The sequence below is a fragment of the Lycium barbarum genome, chromosome 3, assembly GCF_019175385.1.
Source record: "Lycium barbarum isolate Lr01 chromosome 3, ASM1917538v2, whole genome shotgun sequence".
NCBI classification, from domain to species: Eukaryota; Viridiplantae; Streptophyta; class Magnoliopsida; order Solanales; family Solanaceae; genus Lycium; species Lycium barbarum.
This window is the reverse complement of record NC_083339.1, coordinates 7,154,513-7,179,397: the sequence shown is the minus strand read 5'-3', so window position 1 is coordinate 7,179,397 and position 24,885 is coordinate 7,154,513. Positions and strand designations below refer to the sequence as shown.

General features: G+C 35.8%; 1 long non-coding RNA gene across 5 annotated transcripts; it reads right to left on the bottom strand.

The window, feature by feature from the left end:
• Positions 1–1,851: 1,851 nt before the first annotated feature.
• Positions 1,852–5,948, bottom strand: LOC132633691 (uncharacterized). 5 transcript variants are annotated; one of them, XR_009579746.1, is made up of 7 exons: positions 5,146–5,948; positions 5,007–5,055; positions 3,951–4,842; positions 3,782–3,865; positions 3,365–3,660; positions 2,716–2,800; positions 1,852–2,044 (listed from the first exon to the last, which is right to left on the bottom strand). It is a non-coding gene; the product is annotated as an uncharacterized LOC132633691 (long non-coding RNA). The 5 variants fall into 5 exon arrangements; XR_009579747.1 differs by having other exon boundaries at positions 1,855–2,044; positions 3,782–4,026; positions 4,777–4,842; positions 5,146–5,942; XR_009579748.1 differs by having other exon boundaries at positions 1,857–2,044; positions 3,951–4,026; positions 5,146–5,937.
• Between the last annotated feature and the right edge of the window lie 18,937 nt (positions 5,949–24,885).

Sequence of the window (24,885 nt, the reverse complement as noted above, 5' to 3'; positions counted from 1 at the left end):
AGTTGCATAATATTTATCAATTTGAATCTTATTTTGGTCATACGCAACACCCACATATATGGGGGAAATGACAGACGAAATTGTTGGGAACAAACTCGCCACAGAAATAGTATTCACAATATTTATAGCGGAATAATAATATAGCATCGTGATATGGTTAATCAACCAGAATAAAAAAGAGTGATAATGACACCAAGATTTTTACGTGGAAACCCGAAAGGGGAAAAAACTACGGGTCGAGAGGAGAGCAACTGATATCACTATAGCAAGAATTTTACACTTTGTAGGTCTAAGTAAAATACTCCAAAGACCACTACACACTCAAAAGAAATAACCCTCTTTTATGATTTTTCCCACCTCACTATAATATCGCTCATACATTCTTTATTTTTCCTCATAGACTATTTCTCTCTCTATGAGAAATCAGTTCATGATTTAGATTTTAGAGTTTTGGGAATCTACATTGGTTGGTGCTTATTTGTCCATGTTAGTAATAGTATATATCAAGCAAGTTATTGTCATGAACTTGCCTTTTGTACAGAATCTATTTAAGTAAACTGTAAATATTTACTTATTTAATTGAGATATCTCTTTAATCTTGATTAACTGATACAAATTTGGTTTTTATGATCTGATAAACAATCAAACGTATTTGCATATTCCTACTATTTGATGTTTTTCCATCCTAAACCCTAGTTCATGAAATTCAACCAAGAAAAAACATTTCTATATTTAAACGATGATTTTCAACTCAATCTACACCCCCAAATAATCATCTTAAACTCGTATTTAAAAATAGGGAAGATATATAACCTTTTGGGTTCAAAACCCTAGCTTCAAATTCTTGTACAGATTCTTGAGGAGATTAGTTCTAGGCAAAGATAAATTTAGGATTTCTATAACATGTTGCACCACTTAAAAAAAGGAGGACAAAATTTAAAGTGGGAATTGATCCCTAATGCTCTAGGTAATTAATTTAACATTGAACCCAGTGCACCGTTCAACCTTGGAGCATGAGAGTCAAATGTTAATATTATATCAATTCTTAAAAGATATCTAATTTTACGGGAAGATCATAGGTTCAAGTGCCCCGAAATTAATACTCCCTTCATCCCATATTACTTGGTCATACTTTCCCTTTTGCACACTGCTTCAAAAATTATAAATAAAAGAAGTACTTCACTATCTTACCCCTATCTCTATCCAATAAATACATTCTAATCAATATTGGCTGTTTTCAAGAACATTTAATACTAAGGGTAAGATGAAAAAGATTTAGTTAATTTTATCTTTATTTTGTAAATGAACAAGTAATTTGGGACATGTATTTTTAGTAATACGGCTAAGTAATATGAGACGGAGGGAGTATGTAAATTCGCCCCTGGTTCTAGGCTTCTAGCAATAGAATTATGTTATTCCACTATTAGAGCACCAAGAAATATTACCTCAAAGTGTAATTATGGTACCAAACCGGGATATGCTCTCTCTAGGATTCAATACCCAAAGTTTTCAAATGTATTTTTTTCCAGAAAGGTCCACTTATCCGACTCATCTACAATGCATCTAATGAATGTAAATATTTTTGGTTTGATTTTAACCAGAATAAAACTTACAAGTAATTATTGTGTTTCAGGACTGTGTTGACCTTGTAAAGGTAGTGTACTGAATCCTCTAAAACTACTGTAATGTATGTGGTTTCGATAAACATAATATATAGTAGATGGCCCGTGTCCGTGCATAGCACGGGCTTTGCCTAACCTCTTTGTACAAAAGAGGTCCAACGCTCAGAAGGTAATTTCATACTTTGTTTTAATTGTTTAGTGGGATTCCCAAAAAGAAGGAAGCAATATCATCAAGCTAATAAATATTACATAGGATGCTTCGCACTATTACATTCATTTACATTCTAGAGCTTGCTAATGAGAGACAAAAACAGTTGTTCATGCTCATGTTGGTGGTCCTAATACAAGAATTGTGCCACAATTGGACAAAATCTGGTTCTTAACAATTGGAGTCGACCTTACATGCCTCACCTGGACATCCACTGAAAGAAGAAAAAACCAAGCATTAGAATCAAAACATAACATACCAAACTAAATCTAAGATGATAAATGCCAAAGTAAAAGAGAGGGCTAGCCTTTTGTGATGTTAGTATTGTCGGCAACAATTGTCATATTAATTGCTTAAATTAATTATATGAATGAAAAAGAACATTTCTCTCAAATCATTGTTTGTGTCACTTGGACATTGATGCCTGTAACTACAAGCAATAGTGTCAATGTCCTCCTCTGTTTCCTCAAAAAGTAGCAAGTAAAAGTTTTACATCGCCGTCAAGAAGTAATTAAACTCCAATAAACTTCCTAGTTATACACAACTTAAAAATATATCCTTTCTATATTTGGAAAAAGGCATGGTGACATGATTCACCAAGACATTATACGAACACCAGATTTTCGCCTCTAAACAAGTAAAGGAGCAATTCTTTGTCATTCTTCATCCGGTATTACTTAAAAAGAGTTCTTTGAAAACGTTCATTATCAAGTTTGCCAGAGAACCATGAGGTTTGAAAGTACAATGAGGTTGTGAAAATTTTGAGCTCAACAGTAGAAAAATAACTTAAAAGTCACATGCATATTGCAGCTAGAAGTAATTTGAGATTAGCAAATAAGAAAAAAATACATATAATTATTGTAGTAGGAACTAATGGAGATGTACCTCTCTTATTTCTGCACTTTTGGATCATACAAATTTTATGGATCCACTCCATTGACAATGTTATCTCGCAGTCTTTCATGCATAGCTGTTCAAAGAAGGGCAGAGTGCATGAAAAGAGAAAACCTAGCTAGCTTGATAATGAAATTATAGAACCTTTAATTGTCGTATTTGTCTTTAGTGTAGGTCGCATATAATAAATTATCAATCTTCCTATTTTAGTCTACAGAACCTATTGCAGCAAATTGAGTGAGGCATATTTGGTTAAAAGCCAACGATCTAATCGTACGTTAAGTGAACATTAAGCTCATGTAACAAGCTCTTCTCAATGCTTGAATTCTATTTAGCAACAAATGATGCAATGATTCGGTCAATTCTTATGGCAATGAAACTTGCAAAGAAATCCTAAAACATGACTTTGGACATAATACTCATAAATATAGCATCATCTAGGCGAAGGATGTCAGTACAACAACACTCAATAAGAGAGAATGCCTTGTTGAAGATGAAATGTATCATACTCTTTTTGAGAAGGTTAAAGAGTATTATAAAATGTCTTATACTCTTATTCTTGTTATACTTGTCATTCAGAAGTATGAAGGCTGAAATGAAGGAAGAGGGGTTTAGTGAAGGGAAGAGAGGTCATTATCACCTTGTTTGATGACTTTGATTCTTTGATCGATCATTAATCCAGGACTATAGCATGCTTGGATACCAGCTTTTCTCAGAGATCTAGCAAGTCCAAAGTTTTCAGAAATAAGGTTTTAGAGTTACCAATTATCAACCTTACAGAAATATTTGTACACAGGACACAATTTCTGACAATTAGTTCTCACATTACCTTAGATATGGAGAGCACAAGACCAAACTTGGGACCATTATAGTGATGCCTGGTCTGAGAGCATCCTCCTCGAAAGGCTTAGAGAGTTGTATAATGTGGCTTCTCACCTAAGCATAAATGCATGAAACACAAGAATCAAAATAAATACTCTGGAATACCTTAGAGGGGAAAAAACTTCTGATTCATTTTTTTACGAAATAAAAATAAATTATGGATTCATATATTTACCAAAGCAACGAACCTTGATTCTTCTTTGCACTCTTTATCTTCCCAAGCAATGGGATCAATATTAGAACCTCCAAGACTTGCTGCCTGTGGAGAAAATTCTTAAAGAAAAAGTTCAGGGAGAGATTTTATGCTGCCAATGAAGCATGTAAGAAAATTATAACTTACATACCAAATAAAGAGGAGAAAATGAAGGAAGAGATGTCAACTTCAATGGGTGGGAGGATCTTGATTTTGGATTCTACAAACTGAATACAATAATCAGTGAGCGAAGCAGTCATCTCTAGCACTACTCTTTAAAACCAGTGTTTTAAAAGGCGAGGGCATAAGGCGGGGCGTTTTACGTCTGCCTCATTGAGGCGTAAGCCCCATGGGGTTTTAATTTTTAGTATTTTATAAAATGATATAATTATAATAAATACTTTTAAATAGGTGAAATAGCATAAAAAATTGAAGAAAACTATAAAAAAGTGATATATATATATGCTCCACCCCCACAAAAAAATTAATTAGAACAATCTATTATATGCTACTTACAAGTACAAGTGACTGCTCGTTAGATAGTAGAAGACAAGATAAATAATTGGAAAAAAATATATATTAGGCATTCTAGCAATAAAAAAAGGTCTTGACTTTTAAATTTAATGCTCCAGTTCCTTGTTAAAACATTTGAGTAATTACATGTTCGCTTTTGAGAATTTGGGCATTATATTAAGGACTTATTTAACAAATTTCGTTTTAGTTTGAAGAAGTTTTCTGGGCTTACGCCCCAAGACACCCCAACAAAAAAAAACTCGCCCCAAACGCCCGGGCGTATGCCCCGAATTGCTGGGCGTACGCCTTTGGAGACTTTCGCCCCGGGGCATTTTTGGTACGCCCCGCCCCAGGGCTCGCCCTGAAAACGCCTTTTAAAACACCATTTAAAACAGCGATACGTGCTTTATTGTAGAGTGAGTTGGGATACATGAAGAAGTTTGTTGTAAATGACTAAAATATACTTGTTCGTCCCATCCAAGAATAAAATTCCCATTGCTTCAGCAAAAAGGTCCATTTGTGGCCTTTATCTGTCAGCAAAGTAACAAATCATACATGGTATCAAATGTTTACACAAGCCATGCCAACAGATTAGTCTACAAAATGAAGCAAATTAAATGGATCAACCAAACAATTAGTCCATCAAACAAACAACTTCATCTAGAAGTTTAGTAACAAAAGTTAGCTGACTAACCAAAGGTCACAACTTCGAACCAAAATACTTGCAAACAAATTCGTGAAACCTTCAAGTGAAAAAAGACAAATAAATTTTGATTTTAATTACCTTCATTCCATAAAAGCCAAAAAATGATTGCAAAAGGGACTTGGTTAACCTGTGAGTATTTATATGTGTTTTAAATGATACACATATTTCTGCATAATTTGCATCCTCACTAAAAAGGGCCGTCCTAGGATTTCTGGATCATAATCCTGAAAAGGAAAGATCAAAGGGGCAGAGAGAGTTGTATAAGCACATAGCTGCATCAACTTGAACTGGAAAACACAAGCATATACACAAAAATCTAGTAAAATGATGATAATTTTAGCACGAAGTGCAAATACTTCTTTAGCACCACCAAAATGGCATAAGCAACAACCTTACAATAGAAAAAACATCAAATATTGGAAAGCTTACCTTATATAAAAACAACATGGTAATCAGAAGGGAGAAAACAAAAGACAAAGAGAAAACGTTAAAGAATAATCTTAGAACACTCCGTGAATTTAAGGTTGTGTTACCAGAATAAACAACTTTAGACATTTTTCTTGGTTCCTAAAAAAAGTAGCGCCGAAATGGACCAAAATCAGAAATTTAACCATCTTCTCCCATCCTTCAACGCGCTGCTGAGTTCAAAGGTAAGAAATGAGGGTAAACAGACAACAATCACCTATTCCTTGTACATACACATTGAGATGCTCAACAACCAGAATTGTAGCAGACGCCTACTACTTTCTAAATCATGAACGAATTACACTTTGCAATCAATTTCTAAAGTAATTCTCAACAAAATAGAATTCAGTGCACTTCTAGTAATTCTCAATGCAATTCTGATATATGGAATCGCCCAAAGCTTACTCCCATCTGCTGTAAATTCTTTCTTTTTGTACAGTTCTTTAATCCTTATCTCTTTATCCATACCAAGAAGTTGATTGATCTAATGAGGTGAAGATACATATTAATTAACTATGGTTGAGTAAGACAACTCTGCATTTATTGGCTAGGGGTAAACACTCGGTGCGGGTATGTTTTTACTGCTAATAAGAGTCAGATGACTGCATTTACCCTTCAATCTAGCCTCACGACAGTACAACTACCGCTTTCCACCCAACCTCTTTTTTTCTCCGCTTTTGTTTCCAATTTTCATACTTGTGAGAAGAGCAGTTTGCTTGATAGTCAGTTCAATATCGAGCAACTCAAGAATTGAACATAAAATTAGATAGTAAATGGTAATATTAAGAGAAAAGAAACATTGTGTAAAAAGTAAAAGTACAGTCCTCTTTTCTAATTTGAAAACAAATTCACTTTATGAAATGATTTACAGTCACACAAATATTCAAGACTTATTTTGAACCACAAGTTTTAAAATTTTTCACTCTGTCTTAAATGTCGTGCCCAGTCAAATGAGTTCATATAAATTGAAACGGAGGGAGTATAAATTACGTACAGTAGAGTTACACTCAAGACCAACATATAAGTCGAGACAGATTATTTAATACACTCAAAAGAAATAACTCTCTATTTTTTCTCACAGACTATTTCTCTATCTGCAAGAAATCAGTTCATGATTTAGATTTTAGAGTTTTGGGAATCTACATTGGTTGGTACTTATTTGTCCATGTTAGTTATAGTATATATCAAGCAACTTATTGTCATAAACTTGCCTTTTGAACAGAATCAATTTAAGTAAATTTTGTTAGATTTTGGGGTTTTCCCTTCCTATGTGAAATTGGATTAATAAAACCCAATCAATTTGGACCAGACCAATTTTATCCAAAATTTCCTCTATATATAGAATTAATTTAGGTCTTATTTTCATAACACAAGATTGAATTCATAGCAGTCATATAGAGAGAAAAACGTGAGAAAGAAAGCAGATTTTCGTCCAGAAATTTTCTGCTACATCAGTCCGCTTTAAATTACGTTTCTCGATTCGTTAACTCGTTGGATCGTGCTAAAATTTGAACTGGGGGTTCTCAACATCTGCTTCTTCGATTTCAACGGTGGAGATCGGATTTTGTGGTATGTATCTCCAGTTTTCGAGTACGAACAGTAGCTCATTGTTGGGGGTGATTTCTCTCCTTTCTTCACTAGTTTTGGTGCTATCTTTTATGTATTGTTTCTCCGTGCTTGGCTTTGTTGTTGTAGCCATTTGGGGAACATTGTTGTAACACTTGTTGATTTTAATGGAGCTTTTGTGTGCCGAAGGTCCCGTGGATATTTCCTCTTCACCTTGTAGGGGTTTTACCACGTAAATTTGCTGTCTCTTTCATTCGATTTATTTTTGCTTGCTTTGCTATTTTATTGTTGTTATAGTTGCTACCCTGATTTCCATTTGTGCTAGTGTTTATTGTCTTCTCTTGGTTCAAATAGTGTGAGAAGTTTTGACTTGGGTATTTCTTACGTTGTTACCTCGTCGTGCAATTCGGTTATTGCTTGTTTCTTCCCAACAAAGTGGTATCAGAGCTTGTGGTTGTATTTAGTTATGTTAATTGTCTATTTGAATGATGGAGGAAAATATGAGTAAGATGGTTTGTTTAAATGGCAGTAATTACCATATTTGAAAAAGCAAAATGAAAGATCTTCTATTTGTCAAGAAATTGCATTTACCTGTGTTTGCTTCTAAGAAACCCGAAGATGAGGATTGGGAATTTGAACACTTACAGGTTTGTGGCTATATTAGGCAATGAGTTGAAGATAATGTTCGAAATCATATTGTGAATGAGACAAATGCTAAAAGCTTGTGGGAAAAGCTCGAGACACTTTATGTTTCAAAGACTGGCAATAATAAGTTGTTCCTACTGAAACAATTGATGAATATTAGATACAAAGAGGGCAGCCCTATTTCTGATCATATCAATGATTTTCAGGGTGTCCTTGATTAGCTGTCTTGAATGGGTGTCATGTTTGATGAAGAAATACAGGGACTTTGGCTTCTTAATACTTTGCCAGACTCTTGGGAAACCCTTAGAGTTTCTTTGACTAATTCTGCTCCCAGTGATGGTGTAACTATGGAATATGCTAAGAGTGGTGTTTTGAATGAAGAGATGAGAAGAAGATCTCAAGCTTCTTCTTCTTCAACTTCACACTCCGATGTTTTGGTTACTGAAGACATGGGGAGAAGTAACTTCAAAGGTCGGAATGACAGAGGAAAAAGTAGAAGCAAGTCAAGATCCTCTAGGTATAAGAATCTTACATATTACTATTGTCACTTGAAAGGGCACATCAAGAAACATTGCTACAAGTTTAAGAGAGACCAGAAAAAACAAAAGAAAGAAGGCGATAATGAAAATCGTGTTGCTGTTATTGCTGAAAATGATCTTCTTGTTGCTTGTGGTAAAAATGATATCAATCTTGTTTGTGATGAATCTACTTGGTTTGTGGATTCAGGTGCCACTTCTCATGTCACGCCAAAGAAGGAATTATTTTCATCTTATACTACGGGTAATTTTAAAATGTTACGAATGGGCAATAATAGTGAGTTTGAGGTACTTGGCATTGTCACAGTTTTCTTGAAAAGTAAGAACGGTTCGAGATTGGTTCTTAACAATGTCAAGCATGCTCCAGATGTTCGTATGAATTTAATTTCTGTAGAAAAGCTTGATGATGATGGTTATGATCAAACCATTGGTGGTGGCCAGTGGGAGCTTATTAAAAGTTTAATGATTGTGGCTCGAGGTAATAAGACATCTGACTTGTATTTATTTCAGGGCTCCATTTGTGGTGACTCAGTAAATTTGGTAGAGAATGATACTTCATCAGAGTTATGGCATAGAAGGCTGAGTCATATGAGCGAGAAGGGGATTGATAACTTGGCTACGAAGAATTTATTTCTAGAGTGAAACAAGAAAAGTTAAAGAGATGTGTTCATTGCTTAGCCGGGAAACAGAAAAGAGTTTCTTTTCACAGTCATTCGCCTTCAAGAAAGTTGGATTTACTGGAGTTGGTACATTTTGATTTGTGTGGTCCTTTTAAAGTAAGCTCTCGTAGTGATGCACTTTACTTTGTGACTTTTATTAATGATCATTCTCGCAAACTCTGGGTATTTCCTTTGAAGTCCAAGGATCAAGTACTTGATGTGTTCAAGACTTTTCAAGCCTTGGTCGAGAGACAGATAGGGAAGAAATTAAAATGCATCCGCTCAGACGATGGTGGTGAATACAGTGGTCCTTTTGATAATTATTGTAGACAGCAGGGTATTCGGCATCAGGAAATTCCTCCAAAGACTCCTCAGTTAAATGGTCTAGCAGAGAGGATGAATAGAACTCTAGTTGAAAGGGTTAGATGTTTGCTTTCAGATGCTAAGCTGCCAGATTCATTTTGGGCAGAAGTACTTAATATTGCTGGTTATGTTATCAATTTATCTCCTACTGTTGCTTTGGATGGTGATGTTCCTGACAGAGTTTGGTTTGGTAAGGATGTCTCTTATTCTCATATGAGAGTCTTCGGGTATAAGGCCTTTGTGCATGTTCTTAAGGATGAGAGGTTAAAGCTGGAAGTTAAAACTAGGCATGCAATGTATCTTCATTGGTTATGGTCAAGATGAATTTGGCTATCGTTTCTATGATCCAGTTGAGAAGAAACTTGTTAGAAGCCGTGATGTTGTGTTCTTTGAAGACCAAAAAATTGAAGATTTTGACAAAGCTAAGAAGGTTGATTCTCAGCGCAATGAGAGCTTAGTTGATGTTGATCCAGTTCCTGTGACTATTGCACCTGAAGAAAATCTTCAAAATAATGAAGATCAAGTTGATAATGAAGATAGAGATCATGTTCAGAATGACCAGCATGATGTTGTTGATGCTCCAGTGGAAGATGATGTGGTTGGCCAGCAACCAGCTGCTATTGATGCGCCAAAGAGTTCTCTCAGAAGATCTATTAGAGAGAAAGTACCTTCATCTCGTTATTCTCCCAATGAGTTTGTACTCTTGACTGACGGGGGAGAACCTGAAAGTTTTGATGAGGCCATGGATAGTGAAGAAAAAGAAAGGTGGTTTGATGTTATGCAAGAAGAGATTAAATCCTTGCATGATAATCATACATTTGATCTGGTTAAGCTTCCTAGATATAGACAAGCTTTGAAAAACAGGTGGGTTTTTAGGGAGAAACATGAAGATGGTAACCCAGTTCCACGGTACAAGGCTAGATTGGTTGTCAAGGGCTTTAATCAGAAGAAGGGAGTTAATTTTGATGAAATCTTTTCTCCAGTTGTGAAGATGTTATCCATTCAGGTTATTCTGGACTTGGCTGCAAGTCTAGATTTAGAGTATTGTTGCTTGATCACCGGAATGGCGGTTTCCTCCACATAGTCGGTAGGGGGAGAATTGTTAGGTTTTGGGGGTTTTTCCTTCCTATGTGGAATTGGATTAATAAAACCCAATCCAATTTGGACCAGGCCAATTTTTCCCAAAATTTCCTCTATATATATGATAAATTTAGGTCTTATTTTCATAATACAAGAGTGAATTCATAGCAGCCATATAGAGAGAAAAACGTGAGAGAGAAAGCAGATTTTCATCTAGAAAGTTTCTGCTACAGCAGTCCGCTTTAAATTACGTTTCTCGATTCGTTAACCCGTTGGATCGTGCTGAAATTTGAACTGGGGGTTCTCAACATCTGCTTCTTCAATTTCAACGGTGGAGATCGGATTTTGTGGTTTGTATCTCCAGTTGTCGAGTACGAACAGTAGCTCATTTTTGGGGGTGATTTCTCTCCTTTCTTCACTAGTTTTGGTGCTATCTTTTATGTATTGTTTCTCCGTGCTTGGCTTTGTTGTTGTAGCCATATGGAGAACATTGTTCTAACTCTTGTTGATTTTAATGGAGCTTTTGTGGGCCGAAGGTCCCGTGGATGTTTCCTCTTCACCTTGAAGGGGTTTTACCACGTAAATTTGCTGTCTCTTACATTCGATTTATTTTTGCTTGCTTTGCTATTTTATTGTTGTTATAGTTGCTGCTCTGATTTCCATTTGTGCTAGTGTTTATTGTCTTCTCTTAGTTCAAATAGTGTGAGAAGTTTTGACTTGGGTATTTCTTACGCTGTTACCTCGTCGTGAAATTTGGTTATTGCTTGTTTCTTTCCAACAAATTTAAATATTTACTTATTTATTTGAGGTATCTATTTAATATTGATTAACTGATACAAATTTGGTTCTTATGATCTGATAAACAATCAAACGTATTTGCATATTCCTACTATCTTATGTTTTTCCATCCTAAACCCTAGTTCATGAAATTCAACCAAGAAAAAACATTTCTATATTTAAACGATGATGTTCAACATTTCGCTAAATCACTAGTAAAAAAACAGGATTTTCCGACAAAAAAATGGCATTTTCCTACCTCATGAGGTCAGTTTTGGGCAAAAAATGACCTCAAAACCGACCTCAAAATCAGGTCGGAAAATAGTGGGTCGGAATTATTACCGACCTCATGTTTTTTAAGTCAGATATTAATTAAATAAAATACCGACCTCATTAGGTCGGTAAATTATATTAATAATATAATGATATGAGTTTACCGACCTCCTGAGGTCGGTAATTTATATGAATATATGATATATTGTTTTAGATTTCCGTCGTCATGAGATCGATATTTTATAATTTTTCCAAAATATTTGCAGAAACCCGACATCATGAGATCGGTAATTTGTAATTTTTGGGATTTTTTTTCCAGAAAACCGACCTCATGAGGTCGGTAATTTGCAGTTTCTGAGAATATTTTGCATAAAACCGACCTCATGAGGTCGGTAATTTGCAATTTGTTGGAAAATTTTGCAGAAAACCGACCTCATGCAAAATAATTGGTAGGATCCAGCTGCTATTCCAGCTGCCCCCCTGTCAAGATGAAAACAATTTTATATTCAACTAAAACCAGCTCAAATAGCTGCCAACAATTCACCAAACTACTAAAAAACATAAAACATTACGCTACTTCAACAAACACATATATTACAACCAACAATACGTCAAATTCAATTCGAAACTACTTCAAAGTTGAATCAAAACGTCATTCAAACATTCCGAAGAGACATTAAGCTACTTCAACATTCTTAAACATCTACACAACATTAAACTACTTCAACCTTTGCAAATATCCACAAAACATTAAACTAGTAGATTCACACTAAGTTAGTCTACAACATTATACTACTTCACCCTTCGCAAACATCCACAAAACACTTACACAATCCACAAATCCACCACAACATTAACATTTAAACATTCCTTTGTGTGTTTGACACGTGAGTCCCATCATCATTCGCACCACTAGATTGAGTATGGGGGTTACGAGCATCATCAGGACACGAGGGAATCCCCTTCGAAGCAAGTAATGCGTCTAATTGGGCCCTCATACCATCAAACTGCAGGTCCCTCCGCCCCTCTCTTTCCTCTGAGTCCTGTAGCTGGCTAGATAACTCAGCAATCTTTTTCTCCATGGCCATAACACTCACTCTATCGAACGACTCGGTATTGGAAGAATGTAGCCCTTCTAGGGGCGACCTATATTGACGAAATGCACGATGTGGCATTCCATAAGCTGTGCCAAACCTAGTGGGACCACCAACACTCCCAAGCCACCTTTCCTCCATTTGTTCTTCTGTCAGCTGTGTGTTGGGTAGCTGAGTACGAAGAAACTCCGCCTTTGAAAGTTGATATTGATTCTGAAATTAGAAGGTAAACTTAGCAACCAACTTAAATCTCGAATTCAACAGAAAAAACTATCAAACATTTAGCAAACAACCAAAATAGAACACGGTTGAAATCAATACTACTAACAATTCAACTAAAACATGGTTGGAATAAATACTATTAACAATTCAACTAAAACACGGTTGAAATCAATACTACTAAAAGGAAAACAAATCAATACTACTAACAATTTTTTCTTTCCTTCAATGGAGCACCGCGCGGTGGGAGACGTAGCGACAGGCTTGACTCTCTAATCACAAGGTTTTCTGGGGAACCTGCGTCTCCTTAGCCTTCTTTGTTTTCTTACCCCTTAAAAATTTGTTTAAATAATTCACCTATTTAACTAAAATCAATGAACTACATAGTACAGATTATTTGAAAATAGACCAGTTACAAGTTAAACATGTTGAGCCGAAAAAAGAGTCTCCTGGTATCTCCGAACAAAAAACAGTATTGGAAGGAAGAACTTACTAAAAGCTGGATAAGACATAATGGAGTTGATTTAGGAACTTCTTACTACGCAAGTTGCTAATTCTAACACTGTTCAACATACAAATGATAGGTCATACTATGCAGCAAATGAAAAAATGCACTGGTACTGGTTTTCTGCATCACTAAAAGGCTGGTTTAAGCTTCAGTTTCTGCAGTTTTTTACCTGCGGTTTCTGTTATTTTTAGCTGTTGCTTTCACATTTTAAACTGTAGTTTCTGCAATTTTTTACCTGCAAAATTTTTCTTGCGTTTAAGCTTCAGTTTCTGTAGTTTTTACCTGCGGTTTATGTTGTTTTTAGCCGCTGCTTTCACATTTTAAACTGCAGTTTCTGCAATTTTTTACCTGCAAAATGTGTTTTTTTTTTGGCATTTTAAGCTGTAGTTGTTAAGCTGCATATTCCTCAATTTTTAGTTGTTATAGAATAGCTCCTTCTTTGCAGTTCCATTCATCATTTTGCTTCCACACAGTTTAGTATCATACTCTGCTTGGCAATACAGGAAAACCAGGCCTGTAGTATTTTTGATTACTTTAGATAACACTGATCCTACTACTACGGGAAATGAAGTGATACAAAAGTGGTTGAATGTTGCAAGCCGGTTGTTGATATTGTTTGACTTTGACATGAGATTATTGATATTTCCTCAAGCAGCTACATTTGATGGGAAGTAGGAATTATGCTGTAGGTAGAGAGATTTTTTCCCCTAAAACACAAAGCTTGAAGGACATGTAGCTTAAAGCTGTTAACAAAAGAAATGCCAAACAAAGGCAAAACCCAGGGAACTCCCAAGTTCTGAGGGATACAAATGATGGGAGAAAAGGATTAGCCATATGAACATTAGTTGATAATTCCTCAAACATTAGTTAAATCAATATAAGCTACACTAAACTGACAATAACTACATAACTACATTGTTTACAATGCATGTTTCTTATTTCTATCGATGGAACCAAGAAGTATGGCGGGTCAACAACTCTACACATCAACAAAAGGAACACTACCAAAGGCACAGATTGTCATAGGCAGCAGTATAGAAGTATGGCAGGTCATCTACTCCACACATTGACAAAAGGAACACTAATAAAGGCACAGATTGTCATTGGCAGCAGTATCACTCAAAAGATAAAGCTACATTTTACAAAGTTCAGTCTAAGCCTCTTTTTTGAAGTGGGAATGAAACGAGCGAAGACGAGTAAATTATTGCATCAATTTTAAACATGGAATTCTCAGATCCAAAAACTCTCTTGGGAAAGAAAATGTTTTATGAATTCCCTTGTTAAATTTCACCATTGCAGTGAGAAATACTAGATCTATGAAGATATTGAAGCCCAATATAAACAGTTGACTGCTAGTTTATAGAGAGAGAATTTTATTCATTTTGTTTACAATGTGATGAATGAAAAATATCCTAACTAACCGTGTATATAAAAGTTACAACTAACTCCATTAACTAACTCATTAATTGCACCTAAGTCCCTACACTAACTGCCACTAACTCCTTGTACTTCTCTATATTTACAAAGCTACCATTAGCTACATTATCATTTCAACACCCCCTTCAAGTTAGGTGGTGAGACAATATTCAAAACTCCTAGATTGGACAGTAGGTGATAATGTTGAACTCCACCAAGTCCCTTTGTTAATAAATCTGCCTCTTGTTCTCTGGTTGAAACATACTCAGGATGAATCAAGCCTTGCTGCACTTTTTCCCTTATGAAATGACAATCAATCTCTATGTGTTTCGTCCTTTCATGAAACACAGGATTGTTTGCTATTTGCATAGCTGCTTTACTATCAGTGAGCAACCGAATTGGGGTTGGAATATTGACTCCTAGAAATTTGAATAATCCGAGTGACCATATTATTTCTGATACTGTCAAAGCCATGCTCCTATATTCTGACTCTGCTGAGCTCCTTGCCACTGTATTTTGTTTCTTAGACTTCCATGAAATCAATGAGCCTCCAAACTTGACAAGATATCATGCAACTGATTTTCTTGAATTTGGACAACTTGCCCAGTCAGCATCACAATATGCTACTAGAGATGCATCACCTCCAGTTTTCAGCAAAATTCCCAATCCAGGTTCATTTTTGACATACTTCACAACCCTGTAGGCAGTTTTCAGATGAGACTTTTTTGGGGTCTGCATGAATTGACTAAGAGTTTGAACACTGTAGGCTATATCAGGTCTGGTCAATGTCAAATACAGCAATTTCCCAATCAATCTTTGATACTCTTTCACATTATCTAACAATGGATCTTCATGTTCCTGAGCTTCACAATGCTGATCATATTCAAAACTTGTGAGCTTATGATTCTGCTCCAGTGGTGTTAATACAGACTTGGAACCTACCAGTCCAAGCTCAGAGATAAAATCCAACACATATTTTCTTTGACATAATAGGATTCCCTTTTGGGATCTGCAAACTTCAATCCCTAAGAAATACTTCAAGGTGCCAAGATCCTTGATTTTGAAGGCTTTGTGTAATATGTCTTTGTCCTTCTGAATCAGCTGCTCATCATCACCTGTGATTAAAAGGTCATCCACATAGACAAGAATAATCACCTGCTTGCCAGACTGTGTTAGTGTGAATAAAGAATGGTCCTGTTGACTCTGAATGAAACCAGCAATTGTAAGAGCATTAGTAAGCTTCAAGTTCCATTGTCTTGAAGCTTGTTTAAGACCATAGAGGGATTTGAGGAGCCTGCAACCCTTATTCCCCCCTTGGCTACCAAATCCAGGTGGCAGTTGCATGTAAACCTCTTCTTTAAGGTCCCCTTGCAGAAATGCATTGTAGACATCCATTTGATAAAGACTTCAATTGTTCATGGCAGCTAAAGCAATAACAGCTCGAACAGTAACCATTGTAACAACAGGAGAAAAGGTCTCCTGATAGTCTAGGCCCTTTTGTTGACTATACCATTTGGCCACTAGCCTAGCTTTAAACCTCTCCACATCTCCATTGGACTTGTATTTAATTTTATAGACCCACATACAACCAATAGGCACTTTGCCTTTGGGTATATCAACTATAGCCCAAGTATTGTTCTGAACTAGAGCATTAATCTCAGACTACATAGCTGCAACCCATCTTGGTTCCTTTAAAGCAACATCATAGGACTGAGGCTCAGCATCAAGAGAAACTGCACTAACAAAGGCTTTATATTGGGTGGACAGAGAATTATAGCACAAGTAATTAAACATAGGATAAGAGAGATTCGACTTGGATTTTCCTGAGCCTGGACATACATAATCACTCATCCAGATGGGAGGTTTAATGCCTCTTTTAGATTTCCTCAAATGGGAAGCAGACTCAGCTGGTATAGTAGCAGCAATGCCATGATCAACATTGGCAACCAGTTCTACTTCCTCTATTAGGGACCTAACACTTGGTAGGGGATGGGCCAGATGGTCAGTTGGCAAGTGATGTGGAACAATATCTGGGGAAATATTTGGAAGTGGTGATAATGGATCATGATCAGTATCTATAACTGAACCTGCAGGAAGATGTGTGGGGATATGTGTATGAGAATCAATAGAATGTGTATCAACTTCCAAGGACAATGGAGTTGTGTCTGCCTGTTGCATCTGCTTGAAAGGGAATACAATGCTCCCTAAAGGTAACATCCCTACTAGTAAAAAACTTCTTGTTCCTGAGATTATACAATCTATATGCCTTTTGAGTCGTGCAATATCCCATAAGTACAGCTGCAACTGCCCTTGGTGAGAATTTATCCACCCTCTCAGTCATAGTAGCATAACATAAACACCCAATCACCCTTAAGTGTGTCATGCTAGGGTTGCATTTATGGAAGACAGGGAGATCTTCCACCCAAAACTGTAGAGGGTAGTCTATTGATTAGGTAAACTGCAGAGAGGACACAATCTCCCCAGAATTGTAGTGGTATGCTCCCTTGGAATCTTAAGGCTCTTGCAACCTCCAAGATTTGCCTATGTCTCCTCTCCACCACTCCATTCTGTTGGGGAGTGTGTGGACAACTACTTTGGTGTTCAATCCCATTAGCTAGCAAGAAATCAGTGCATTCTTTGCTGAAGAATTCAACACCATTATCTGATCTAAGCATTTGGACATACATACCAAACTGCACATTGACCATCTTAACAAAAATTTTAAGCAAAACAATAGAATCACTTTTCAATTTCATCAAGTAAATCCATATCATCCTTGAGTGATCATCTACAATTGTCAGAAAGTACCTATAGCCATTATAAGTGGGAACCTTGAATGGGCCCCAGATATTTATATGTAACAATTGAAAAGTCTTAGATGATCTAGTAGTGCTCATAGGAAAGGGTTTCCTTACTTGTCTAGCCATGGGGCACACAGTGCAGTTATTGAAAATACAAACAGAAACTTTATTCTTCAAAAAATCTAGTTTCTTCATAACACTTGCTGGAATATGACCAAGTCTTTTGTGCCAAACCTGAACATCTGTTGTGCCACTATCTACAAAACAACTTGTTTTTCTTATGTTGTCATCATCTCCTCCTTCAGAGTTCTGTGAAAGCAAGAGATACATACCACCTTCTTCTCTACCAATCCCCCTCACTTTCCCAGTGCTTAGGTCCTGGAATACACAGATGTGTGGAAAGAAAAGCACTGAGCAATAAAGCTCTTTAGTTAACTTTGACACAGATAAAAGATTGTACTGGAAGTCAGGCACATACAAGACATTCCCTATAGTATATCCACCTGTAATACTGCAATTCCCTTGATAAGCGATTGGAACAGTTTTACCATCTGGGAGATGTACATTACCTTTCTTTGAGTTAGGCAAATTAGTTATGTTTGTCATCAATTTGGGATTATTAGTCATATGATCAGTTGCACCACTATCTACTATCCAGGACTTATCATTAGGCTCATCAGTTGACTGTGAACTAACATTATTTGCTATAGAGGCATTACCTGCCATGTTGGATGAAGTTTCCACCTCTCTTCCCTTGCCTTTAAGCAGCAACCTCATGATTTGATCATACTGATCATCAGTGAAGTAATTCTGAGTGCTTCCACTGTTGCTAGAGACATGAATCACCCTGTGAGATTGTTCATTATGAGCAGCAACTAAATTTCCTCTAACTTCTGCACCTTCCTTGACTGACATATCATCATTTATCACTATATTTGCTTGTCTATATACTTTTTTCTTCTTCCCCTTAAAACCTAATGGATATCCTACTAGTTTATAGCAAGTTTCCTTTGTGTGACCTTTAGCTCTACAAAACTCACAAACCAAATGACTAAAGCTATTAAACCTCTTACTAGTACTGGTTGTGTTGTCATATGAAGAGTTACTGGAGGAACTACCAAAGTTTATTGGAACTGTTGGAGGAACTACCAGGGTTATTGAACTTCCTGTATCTCTGCTGATTGTCACCAACACTCATCAGCACTATGTTCTCATGTATCTCATTGACAACATTTCCTTGTGAACTAAAGCCATAAATCTTCCTTTGACTCTCCTCATGAGCAAGCATAGCATGAGCTTGGCTAACAGATGGTGATGGTGACATGAGCAAAATTTGACTTCTAACAGCACTATACGTTTCATTCAGTCCCATCATAAACTGAAAAAGCTTTTGTTGCTCAAGGTGCACCATAAAATCCTTCGACTTATCGCATCCACAAATTAAAGGAATCAAGGAATAATATTCATCCCAAAGTGAACGCAGTCGACTATGATAAGCAGAAATGTCAGAAGTACCATATACATTGTGGTTATTTCTCTATGAATATTGTAAATTCTCGATCCATTGACCTTGCCAAAACGCTCCTTAAGGTCCTTCCACACCGTATGAAGATCGTCTGCATACACAAGCCCACTCACCAATTCCTTTGAGACTGTGTTCATAATCCATGTCAGAATTGTAGCATTCACACGCTCCCATTCTTCCTTCAGATCGTCTTTGAATTGGTCCTTGGTGCAGGTGCCATCGATGAACCTTAATTTGCGTTTAGCTCGCAATACTAACCTCATTGCTCTGCTCCAGGTAGAATAATTCTCAGATCCTTTCAGCTGAATCGAAATTATCACATTTCCAGAATTATCCGACGGCTGTAGGTAAAGAGGATGACGATGATCATCAATGTCTATCTCCGCCATTGTTAATTCTCAAGAATGAAGGTTTTCGATCAAAGCTGAAACAGAATTTCACAAAAATTGAAGTTTTCGATCAAAACTTTGAAACGGATCTTCAAAATTGAACACAATTCTAGCAATAACTAGTTTCGATCTTCCTAATCCTGCTCTGATACCATGTTAAATTTCACCATTGCAGTGAGAAATACTAGATCTATGAAGATATTGAAGCCCAATATGAACAGCTGACTGCTAGTTTATAGAGAGAGAATTTTATTCATTTTGTTTACAATGTGATGAATGAAAAATATCCTAACTAACAGTGTATATAAAAGTTACAACTAACTCCACTAACTAACTCATTAATTGCACCTAAGTCCCTACACTAACTGCCACTAACTCCTTGTACTTCTATGTATTTACAAAGCTACCATTAGCTACATTATCATTTCAACATCCCTGTTACTCAACTCATCCTAATAAAAAGAGCGACCTTACAGTTGTTCAATTTGCCCAAACAAATTTTCAGAAATTGTTATCTCAGACATAGTAACCAGTGAATGTAAATCCTCTTCCTACTATCTCACTGGCACAATACCATGCAAAGCACTCCAAGCCGAACAAAGCAGCAATGCCTGCATCTTCAACCTTCAATTCCTTTCTATTCCTCCACATGTGCTTGACAGAGTCGACTTCCTTCCAAAATGACTCATAACGGCCAGGGATGCTGGAAGGAGTTAAAAAGGTTCAAAACCAAGAACAAATGCCACTCATAATTGCTAGTTAGTTATAAATACTTCTAATGTAAAGATCCATACCACTCCTCTTGGCTCCATGGAATAAAAATGATGATAAAATCTCAGATAGGGGAGGCTCATGGAGGGTAAAATAAAGCAAATCAAATAATGATGTCTTTGGACACCATATTAGGTTGCATTACTGTGGAAGATCGGTTCACATAATAACATTTTATTATAAAGCATAGAATAGCCTATAAAATCTTTAACAAGATAATTTTATGATTATGTCTATAAATAATACTAATATATTTTGTGTTTTTTAACATGAGATTATGACTATGGATATATTATTTACTCCATCAATCCCAATTTTTGTTGCATATGTTCCTTTTTAGTCTGTTCCAAAAGGAGTGTTATACTTCCTAATTTAGAAGTAACTTGACTTTGAACTTCGCATTTTACCGTATATAAGATGATTTATAGCCACACAAAGGTCTAAGGCCGCTTGTATTAAACCACAAGTTACAAAAGTGCTTCTTTCTTTCAACTCCGTGTCTAGACAAACACTACTATATAAATTGGGGTGGAGAGAGTGCTTGGTTTGGACATAGACACCAAAAACATTTAATGCACAAATTTTTGCACTCATATCAAATCAAAAGAACAACAAGATGCAGTTCTAGCAAACAAGAAAAAAAAAGGATCTAGTGTGCATCAGAGGAAACAGACAAATGTGTACCGAATCCATCTCCTGAGGAACCAACATTATTCATACTCGATTCATGAGCATACTAAAACGAGAATTTCAGGTATAGCCAAGTCGTGTTATTTGCTTTGTGCTGTCTTTTTTCTTTAATTTAAATTGTTAATAAGTCATGTTCTTCCAGACATTAAGGCAGAGAATAGACGACGAGTATCGTGAAGTCGTAGAGTGAAGGGTGATAACAGGTTTGGATCCCACATTTTACAACAGAAATATAACTTATCAATGTCTGAACTTCCATATGTTGACCTAATATGTGGTTTTATGATGTATTAATCTCACAATTGTCCATGAATTTGTGGATTAGTATGCAGTGCAGTCGTTTAGAGGCACTTGATATGAATTTTGCCCTCTTCTCGTGTGATAGTAAATTCCAACTCTTAACGGATTAATCTTTCAAGCGATAGCTAACCTCTATTTTTTTCTATTTTACGTTTTCTTTTTCTTGCTCAGCTACTCTCGTTGTTTGTCAAATTTTAGCAGCCTCATTGTTGACGGGCAGGAACTCAAGTACAGGTAATTTTATTCAAGATTTCGCTTTGTAAATCTGAAACAATTACAGGAATGCAAACATTACAAGTACAGGAATTCACTTTGCAAATCAGAAACAAGTACAGGAACTCACTTTACAATATCTGAAGCAAGCTTTTTTCAGCTGGGCCTCCTAGAAAATTTCTTAGCCATGAAAAGAAAGAAAGCATACCTCAAATGGTTGGTTGTGGATGGCAACGGCAGAACTGGGTAGAGACGGCGGCGACGGTGACTGGAAGGCGGCGATGGTGACTGGCGGGCGGGTTATTAGGGTTAGAGATTGGGGGGAGAGAAAAGGTGAGAGGAAAGAGAGAGAAAAAGGAAAGATGAAGGGTACGTATACGTTTAACTGGGTATGTATTTTTCATTTATTTGACTAATTATACCGACCTCACGAGGTCGGTATGTAGAATTATTTTATAATTTTATTTTTAATTAAAAGAATACCGACCTCACGAGGTCAGTTTATTAAAAATTATTTTTAATAAACTGACCTCGTGAGGTCGGTATTCTTTTAAATTAAAAATAAAATTATTATATTTAGCATCAAATAAATTTCCGACCTACTGAGGTCGGTACATTTCGTTTTTCAAATTTTGGTGCAATATTACCGACCTCATGAGGTCGGTTTATTTTTAAAAAAATTGAAAAATAAATATTACGAATTTACCGACCTCGTGAGGTAGGTTATTTGAGGTCGGTTTTTTGAGTTCGGGAAATACTGTTTTTTAGTAGTGAATGTTGAACATCAAAATGTCCTTTAAACATTGAACAACGTTTATGCCCTTCATAAGTAAACTATTTATTGGATATAATTCTAACTTTTAAAACATCTACGTAACATAATTTGCATAGAATTTTAATACCAATCAGTGTCCTACCAATCGTTGAAGTTCGAAAGTTATACCAATCCTGTTTAGATAAAAAAAAAATCCTTTGACCACTTCCTACAACTATATAAACTATAACGGACGGTGCCTTCATGCTTGGTAAACCACAAATTAAATACCTAGACTTAAAGAAAGACAACTATTGCTTCTCTTTTCCCAGGTAATGTTAAACCCTCTTTCTACATTTTGTTCAACGTTGCAATGTCAATTCACACTTTTGTTATTACTTTCTTCTAATATGTAAGTTCAATTACAATTTGTAGAAGTATATTTGATATTAGAAAATCAATTGAGAAACAAAGCCAATGAAGAGCATGAGAACTTTCTACAGACTACAGATATGAAGATTCTATACGAAAAGATGAGTCAAAATTAGAGTAGCGTACATGAAGAAGGCTCACCTACAAATGGAAAGAGTTTGTGAGTTAGCGATAAATACTAAAGGTACCAGACTCTTTTCAAGCAGCACATCCTTTTTAGAGGACGAGATGCAATTAGTTTTGGGTTATTGTTGATTAATCTTGGGGAAAATTTGATCCCCGATCGAGTCCGTGATGTTTTACATCCATTAACTACTGGGCGTTTGTGTCATAGTGAAAAAAAAAATACACATATTCTACATATTTTCAGATGGAATATGTCAAGGTATATATCTTTAGCTCTGTTAGACGTAGCTTAATACCAGAAATCTCAGCACTAATGTAACTACCTTGTACATTGTAACCTAAGGTAGATCCCACCCACCATGTGTTGGTGTTATGTTCTAACTTATTTATTGTGATATTCTTATGTTTGCATGCATGCCTTTTAAGATTTAGACACACTAAGCCAAACAAACTCAATTTTTAGAAATAACAAGAAGTAACAAATATTGACACGTAGAAGAGATTTGTACAAGATGAACTTCATCTTGTGTTGTTTTTAGTACCAATAAGTGAAAAAAAATCAACCATGTATTGTCACTGAGTTATATCTTATTTAAAATTTATGTTATGAAATAATAAGAAATAAATATTCTCAAAATTAATGTCCTCTTATTTATCTATCAATATTTTTATATTACTTATAAAAGCAATTTTTGAGTTTCATGCCCTTAAAAATTGAAACTCGTCTTTTATAGTAATCCCAAGAAAATATTTTTATAATAAATATAATAACAATAGCCATGAAATTATGTATGCATAACATTTCTGCAGAAAAAAAATCTGATTAAATAAAAAATAAATATAAATTCATTCATCTCAAGCTGAGGATATTTTTGCCCTATGGAAAGTCAATTTGCTTAATGAAGTGACAATGGTTATATATAAGTATATTTAGTAAATATATTTAAGTAGTTGTCTAATGTATTGGCTATTAGTTATATCATTTGGTAGAAGAGGAGTAGGGATTATGATACATCGTGTAAGGTATAATAGAAATATAGATCAATAACAATTGTCGATGCGACCATCAAGTTAGAGAGTTTTTGAGTACTGTATCAGTTTTTCATGAGGTTTGTGCTATTCAAATAATTGGATCATTGAGAATATTCATAGCACTATAATCAGAAATAGGTACAACTGAGGGGAGAAAAATTATATTAAATCCGACACTATTTATTCATGATGTGTTGTTTAACAAATCAAAACTAGAATACATTATTGATCAAAACCGACTCGCTATAAGCCTATAACACTATTTCTTTATAATGTGTTTTAAAATTATGTATTGTGGTTAAATTTATTATCTTTAGAGATAAAGTTTTCAATTACAATAATTCTAGGGACTACACGTGCACGTGAAATAGAGACTAGAACTATAGTTCTAGAACGTTTAAAACTTCTTTCCAATATGAATTCGCATCAAATTCTAAAACTAATCAAATCTACCTTTCGTTGAAGTTGTAAAGTCGTACCAATTTCATGTAGATAATGGAGTAACACTTTGATCTACCTCCTACCCCCATATAAAGTGGGAAATTAAAGTGAATTCCTATTTCACTTGGACCATTTTATTTGGGCTTGAATCAAGCCTATCAACTGGGTCGGGTCAGGCCGGGACCGGCCCATAACCGGCCTGGCCCCCCAACCCAGTAAGAGGGTGGTGGGCTGGGCTAGTGGAAAAAGTTAGGGGGCTGGGCCGGACATGCCATTTAGCCCGATAGCCCAGCCCACCAACAGCCCGGTAGCCCGGCCCACCAACAACCCGGGTTTCGGCCCATCGGGGGCCCAGCCCGGCCCACTTTGTTTTTTTTTTTAAAAAAAGTTATATAAGTGGTATGTTTATGTATATCTTGTATATGTTAATGGTATATTTGTGTATATCTTGAATATGTTATTGGAATGAAGACTCCCAACGGCTATTTAAGTGCTACAAATTATAAAAAGTTGAGAATGTGATACAAGACTACATAAGTAATTTAAAATAAAACTTCAAACTTAAATTGATAACATTGCAAATTCAAAACATACAAACTTTAACGGTTAACTTAATACAAATGAAAAGTTCAAAACGCTGGCATCGATGGAGAAATTTAAAGAAGAAATAAAACTTCAAAGTTCAATTTTGTGCCTTTTGTCCAAGTGCCTACGTAACGGACCGGTACCCCCAAAAACCGGTACTCGCTCAAAATGCAACCACACCGAACTTGAAATTGATCTTCGGACTGG